We start from the raw sequence: 7,464 nt of genomic DNA, 5'->3' as shown, positions 1-7,464 counted from the left end.
ATGATTCAAAAAGATGGAAAGGGGTCCAGAAACATGGCCCTGGGGAGTACTTGAAGCAGATTGGTGTGTTTAGCCTTTGCAAAGACAATAGGAAGATACCAGGCTGACCCTCCTCTCGCCAAATACAGGGCATTTAAAAATCTATCCAGGCAAACACGTGTGTGCTATTGTGGACAACTAACATGAAAAGCTATAAAACATGGAGTTTTCTTCTCGGTTTGCACATATATGGAACACTGAGGGTAAGCCACACTCCCACACTGCCTCGGTGCCAGGTCCAAACTCAGCTCTGGGTCAGGCAGACACGCATCAAATTCTGCCCCTGGCGTCAATTAGACTGTATTCTTAGGCTGGGCACTTGAGGTGTTCAGCTTCCTCATCTCAAAACCAGAGAACATAATAATACCACCTCGTGGTTGCCGTGAGGTTAAAATGGGATAACTAACGTGTAGGAAGTGCTTAGCTCTGAGCCTGGCACCTTAAGTGCTCAAGAAAGGGTCATCCTGGACTTGTGGGAACAGCAGCATGCACCCCGTTTCATTTCCCACTGAGCCCATGTGAAAATCTAGCCTCCCCTCAAGCCACCTAAAGTGTAACCCCATTAACTCCTTTCTATCTTCACAACAAACTATACAAATCTCCCAGCCAACATTAAGTCAATAAAGCCCTGATATGAGAACAGAACGAGGTCAACGCTACAAGCCAGTAAGAACACTTTCGAATTTTCTAGCATCTCTCAGTCTCCTCTAGGGATTCCATGGTTATGGCAAAAGCAGAAGGGGTGGGATGCTCTCACATTTGCATGCTGATTTACCTTTCTTAAGTCTTGCCCACAGGTTCTCAGACTTAGCAGGAATAAAAACTACAATGCAGGACTGAATACCAAAAACTTGACTGTACTGTCCTCTGATAGGTGACGTAAGGGATGTTCAAAGTTAGTTTTTACTCTGAAGGATTTTTTTCTTTTCTGCCTTACTGATGGTTGACTTAAGGCTTAACCCAAGCTGTGAGAAGTGACTTACCACGGTTGAATTAAGGTAGTGTTTAGGCTGGGACTTCATGGTCCCAGTTGGAGACTATGTTGGAGCATTACCCTAGCATTTGCTGAGTCCTAACTGTGTGTTCAAAGTATCTTAATATATATATTATCTCATTTGATTCTTAAGATGACCTTCTACAGCATATATTAGTATCATTACCCCCATTTTACAGAGGAGAAAACTGAGTCCAAGAGAGGTTACAGAATTTGCCCAGCATTACGCAGTTAGTGAGTGGTTGTGTCAGTCAAGGTCCCAGCTAGAAAAAGATGGCATGTTCAAATTAAGTACGTTGTGCAAAGGTTAACAAAGAGACTATTTAGAAGGGTATGGGAAGGATGTAGGGAAACTCTAAGGGATAGTGCAGAGCCCACAGACTGTAACAGTGGGGCACCATTACCCACCCTAACCTGAACCCAGAGGGAGTGCTCAGTTCCAGCTGACATAAACTGAGACGTTGTTGCCATGGCGACCTGCTGGAAGGGGGCCTGGGAATAAATAACTTGACCCCTACTTCCCTCCTGTTCTCTCCCCTGCGGGGCTGCCTGTTGGCCAAAGCTGGAAGCAGAGGGCAAGAGAGCACATTGGCACAACTCATATGCAGACCTTGTAGTTCAACCTCCAAGGAACAGAGCAGGATGGAGACAGTCGGAGAAGGAATCTGCAGGACCAACAAATGAAGCTGGGGCAAAACTGGTGTTGGAGATCAGGCAGCCTTCCTGCAGAACCTTGCTTTTAACCTCTCTGCTATGCAACCCATAGCAATAATAATGTCATCATTACCGGAACAGGTTGCCCCCATGCAGGGTCCTCTCCACCACGGAGGATCTTCTAGCAGAGAGGACTCAGCCAGACCATTTGCTACAGATTAGAAGACGGTATATTTATACCATGGAAGAAATCACCAGATGGCCTCAAAGGTTCCAGTCCTAAATCCTATAATTCTCAGTGCTCTTCTCCAATCGTAATAGGAGCTTAGTTGAACCAAAGAAGGGATAAAAGCATCCCCTCCTCTTATTTGCTCTTCTAAGGAATTCATTCCCCGTCTTGCTTTTCCTTCAGATTGCTTGAGATTGGTTATCGCGTCTCCGATTGGGGGGTGGGAGGACTCCTAATATAGAAAAGAGAAAAAAAGCCCTACACTGTTTTCCCATAAAAGGCTGTTAAATAAGCCCATTCCCCTTCCTGATGACAACAGAGGAGAAATGTCTCAATGTCCAAAGTTTATCAGGAGAAAGTGACCCAGAGAAAGAGCAGCATGTCTGGATCTGTCTTTTGAAACTTCGGCTTGATCATTAAGACTATAAAATAAACACCTTAAGGTTTTTAAGAAATAAATAAAACAGAGAGGATGCTGGAGGCCCTTTCATCAACACAATTAAAATGAGTATGCTAATTTTTCAAAACTGTGAGCTATTTTTAGTATGAATGAAAACCATGAATGGAAATCCTCGTACAGTGTTCTATTTTAGAGGAAAGAATATTCTCTCACAGCACCGGCCCTGAAGCCAAGAGCATCTGAGAGAGACGTTGGAGAAACTAAATTGAAAATGAAAAGGTTTTAGAAAAGGAAGGGAGTTTAGGGTGATAACTGGCGGGAGGAGAATCTTCACAGCAGCAGCCCCAGATCATTGTATTAAGAATACAAAGGTGTGTGCTTGCTTCGGCAGCACCTATACTAAAATTGGAACGATACAGGGAAGGTTAGCATGGCCCCTGTGCAAGGATGACACGCAAATTCGTGAAGCGTTCCATATTTTTAGAACACTCCCTAACACCATACATAAAAATAAACTCAAAATGGACTAAAGACCTAAATGTAAGGCCAGACACTATCAAACTCTTAGAGGAAAGCATAGGCAGAACACTCTATGACATAAATCATAGCAAGATCCTTTTTGATCCACCTCCTAGAGAAATGGAAATAAAAACAAAAATAAACAAATGGGACCTAATGAAACTTAAAAGCTTTTGCACAGCAAAGGAAACCATAAACAAGACGAAAAGACAACCCTCAGGATGGGAGAAAATACTTGCAAGTGAAGCAACTGACAAAGGATTAATCTCCAAAATATACAAGCAGCTCATGCAGCTCAATACCAAAAAAACAAACAACCCAATCCAAGAATGGGAAGAAGATCTAAATAGACATTTCTCCAAAGAAGATATACAGATGGCGAACAAACACATGAAAGGATGCTCAACATCACTAATCATTAGAGAAATGCAAATCAAAACTACAATGAAGTATCACCTCACACCGGTCAGAATGGCCAGCATCAAAAATATCAACAAACAATAAATGCTGGAGAGGGTGTGGAGAAAAGGGAACCCTCTTGCACTGTTGGTGGGATTGTAAATTGATACAGCCACTATGGAGAACAGTATGGAGGTTCCTTAAAAAACTAAAAATAGAACTATTATATGACCCAGCAATCCCACTACTGGGCATATACCCTGAGAAAACCATAATTCAAAAAGAGTCATGTACCACAATGTTCACTGCAGCTCTATTTACAATAGCCAGGGCATGGAAGCAACCTAAGTGTCCATCCACAGATGAATGGATAAAGAAGATGTGGCACATATATACAATGGAATATTACTCAGTCATAAAAAGAATTGAGTTATTTGTAGTGAGGTAAATGGACCTAGAGTCTGTCATACAGAGTGAAGTCAGAAAGAGAAAAACAAATACTGTATGCTAACACATATATCTGGAATCTAAGAGAAAAAAAAAAAGAGGTCATGAAGAACCTAGGGGTAAGACGGGAATAAAGACACAGACCTACTAGAGCATGGACTTGAGGATATGGGGAGGGGGAAGGGTAAGCTGTGACAAAGTGAGGGAGTGGCATGGACATATATACGCTACTAAACGTAGAATAGATAGCTAGTGGGAAGCAGCCGCATAGCACAGGGAGATCAGCTTGGTGCTTTGTGACCACCTAGAGGGGTGGGATAGGGAGGGTGGGAGGGAGACGCAAGAGGGAGGAGATATGGGGATATATGTACACATATAGCTGATTCACTTTGTTATAAAGCAGCAACTAACACACCATTGTAAAGCAATTATACTCCAATAAAGATGTTAATTAAAAAGAAAAAAAGAATGCAAAGGTGGTCTCTGTAGAAGTTATAACATGGCCTTCAGAATTAGACTGACCTGGGAGCCATTCATCTCAACCACATTTGGAGCAGTGAGTTTCAAAGGGAATCCATCTTTCCCTCTTTTCGTTTTGAATGAACGTAAGTCACTTAACCTTCTGGGTATTGATGGGACTAGCAATGACCCCATCCACCGGGCTCAGAGGAGAACTAAAGGAGGTGATGTCACATAAAGCACTAGCACAGTTCCTGGCACACAGCGGTAGCTATTGTCATATTTATTATGTCAGCCTCCTGGCTGCCATGTTGTCATCACTCAGAAGTGATAATAGTGGTAACACTTCGGATCCAACAACACAGTACAGCTACAGATGAGCCTGCCTGTAGCTCTATCTGTCCAGTGTGGTCACTGAATAGAAAATAAAGGGACTCATCCCGCTCAGGGGTGTTTGGAGCAGTAAGATACAAGTTGAGTTCATTCACTCTTTTCTTGTTAACACACATTAGCAGAAGAGAAGTAAGGGAGTTCTATTTTTACCTGACTCTCTATGCTGATGAGAAAAGAGATGTCACTTCAGAGAAATCTCAATTCAGACTGAGAACTTGGTCGAAATATAATCCATTCTTCAGGCAGAAGCCACCTAGTAGATGGTTTCCACCATTAAGTAGAAGGCTCAGGAAGACTAAAACATTTGTTAGCTACACTTATTGCCTGATGAATTCTAATGGAAGGAGTGTGAATTCATTCCATTTACTTCGCAAAGATGAAAGAGGAAAGGACACAATGGAAAAAGGTGAATCGTGAGTTCCTGGTTTATCATTCCTAGATGTCAGCATCTTCTTCTAGGAGATGGCTTGAGGGTAAATGTCAGGGTTGGTGCAAATTCTTTATGCCCAGCATAAAAACCATACAATTTTGAATTAGAGTGACTGTCTCTTTTTTAGTAGCTCGATTCCATATAAAGCAGAAATACTTTTTGAGAGTGATTGCTGGTATTTCCATTTCTACCCCCAGTTCCTTCTAATCATGGCAAAGAATGCCAGTTATGCATCTTTCCTTTCCCTTTGTTCTGCTGGGACAGTGTTCAGTAGTGAGATCTTTATGATGGTCAAAAGGATGGAGAGAATTTTTTTATCTTTGTGGGAGATTTCGTTGCTTGATGACACCTCACTGTGGTTAAATGCTGAATGATTTGGCTAAAGGACCAAATCAAGGACCCAAGCTAGGCTCTCGTGACCTCAGAAGATCCAGTGTTGTGATTCTGGTTCTAATATCTGTATTCATTTCTTTTATGAATCACTTAATAATTCTGAGAGAGACTTTGTTATCAAATCCCAAAAGTATTTTTCTTATGAAGTTATTTTCCTTATTAAGAGAAAGAGAAAGATAGCTACCAGGTAATTTACTTCTAAGTTGAGATTCTAGATTCAGATATATATTCTTTTTAAATCAAAGGCTGAATTATGTCTTTGGGTAAAAACAGTAAATTAGAAGGGTCCTAATTCACTTGGAGGTTTCATTTATTAGCACCTGGATACTGTTTTATTTGTAACACCCTGTTCCCTTTCTAAATAAGGATTAACAACGTTCTTTCTTTCTCTTTTGTTTGGAGTTATCTTTTCCTAGAAACCATAAGTTCAGGAATATAACACTGTTTTTTTTTTTCCTCTGAGAATTCAATCTCTAAAATTATTCTTCACCCGAGAAAGCTATTCCCTAATTTTATCTGCTTTTTTTTTTTCTCTTTGTTGACAAAGCTCTCCGTCGTGTCTGGTCCACAAGCTTCTGGATAAACACTCGGTGAATTGGAATACAAACGTGAAGTGAGCCTTAAAAACCTCAGCCATTGAGATGTTCTTCTTAAAATGCTGGGCCTCAACAGCACATCCGGGCAGAGCCCTGCCAGGGAAAGCAGGTCCTACTGCCAAGAAAAGCAAAAAGAGACCACAAATTGCTACCAAACCACTCCAAAATGCTCTTGTCTTTCCAACAGCCCTAAAAAGATAAACTTCCCCAAGCCCTAGAGATCCAAAAAGTATTTCACTCAAAATTTTCACAGGATACTAAAGATGGAGAAAAAATAAGGCAGGAGGGTAGCTATAAGTGTCTCACTTCTTTGCCTCTTGCATTGACTGTCAGCCTTCTTCTTTTAGCTTATCTCATTGAAGATATTTCTCCGTTAGAACAATATGCAGTTGTGTTATTGCCATGAGACTCAAGGTCTTCATTCATGTCCAGGTTAGAAGGACAACAGAAAACTCCAAAGTCAAAGCCAAAGGCTATAGTTGACGAGTTGATGGCCTCACTAATAGTTCCTAGTACACATTTCTAGGAGTTCATGGGGTTTGACATATATAGTGTGGTCCTAGCAGTGCCTTCTCACCTAATCCTCCCAGCTGCCCAGGTGGCCATACACACCGGAACTCCATCTCCAGCCTCCCATCACACCACTCCCCTCCTCACACTTTCCCACGCTTTTAGAGAGCCTTATTGGTTCTCTAGTTCTTCAAATATGCCAAGAGCCCTCCTCTCAACGTCTTTGCACATGTTCATCCCTGCTTGGAATGCTCTTCACCACTCCCCACCCTCCATTCGTTAGTCACCTCCTTCCCAGCTCAGCCATCACTTCCTCAGGAAGGCCAACATTTTATCCCGCCCCATCCAGATTAAATCGGTTACCCTTGTTATACAGTTTTACAAGATGCCGTATGTTCCTTCCTAGTAGTCACCATGATTTCTGATTATTCATGTATTTCTGGGATTCTATGACTGAGGGCAAGTACCAAGCCTATGTTGTCCACCTTTAGTATCTCAATCCTTAACACTCAATTTTCGTTGATGGATAAATGACAGGCGGAAAATCAATGAACTCACAATCCTTGATTGAGTTCAGGATGGAAGAGATTTTATCGACTAATATTCTGATGTAGGTGGTAACTGTGGAAGGCCCATTAAGTTCTGAGTAGGTGATGAATTTGAAAGCATGAAAATTCTTATGTCCCCAAGGACTGTAAAGATTCATATTCAAAGCTCATACCCATAACTCCAAAGAACAACAGGTTGCACGCTGAGAAGGAGTTGATAAGATGGCTGCAGATTTCCTACTAGTCCAGCGGCACCTGATCCCTTTTAAAAAGTCCAGCCTGTACACCGCCCCCCCCCCCAAAAAAAAATAAACACTCCCCAGCAAACACGTACACATACATACGTGCAGATGGGGAAATGCGTAAAAACTGACTGCAAGCTCTGGTACTTTTTCTTAGAAATTTATCCAGACTACTTCCACTTACACAGTCTCACTGCGTTTTGCTCTCAACT

At 41.8% G+C, this 7,464-nt stretch overlaps 1 non-coding gene across 1 annotated transcript; it reads left to right on the top strand.

Moving 5' to 3' along the window:
• The first annotated feature begins 2,691 nt into the window (after window positions 1-2,691).
• LOC132526638 (U6 spliceosomal RNA) lies at window positions 2,692-2,798 on the top strand. Its single transcript, XR_009542629.1, has one exon. It is a non-coding gene; the product is annotated as a U6 spliceosomal RNA (small nuclear RNA).
• Window positions 2,799-7,464: the final 4,666 nt, after the last annotated feature.

Source organism: Lagenorhynchus albirostris, chromosome 9 (assembly GCF_949774975.1).
Source record: "Lagenorhynchus albirostris chromosome 9, mLagAlb1.1, whole genome shotgun sequence".
Taxonomy (NCBI): Eukaryota; Metazoa; Chordata; class Mammalia; order Artiodactyla; family Delphinidae; genus Lagenorhynchus; species Lagenorhynchus albirostris.
This window is presented reverse-complemented; position numbering and strand designations above follow the sequence as displayed.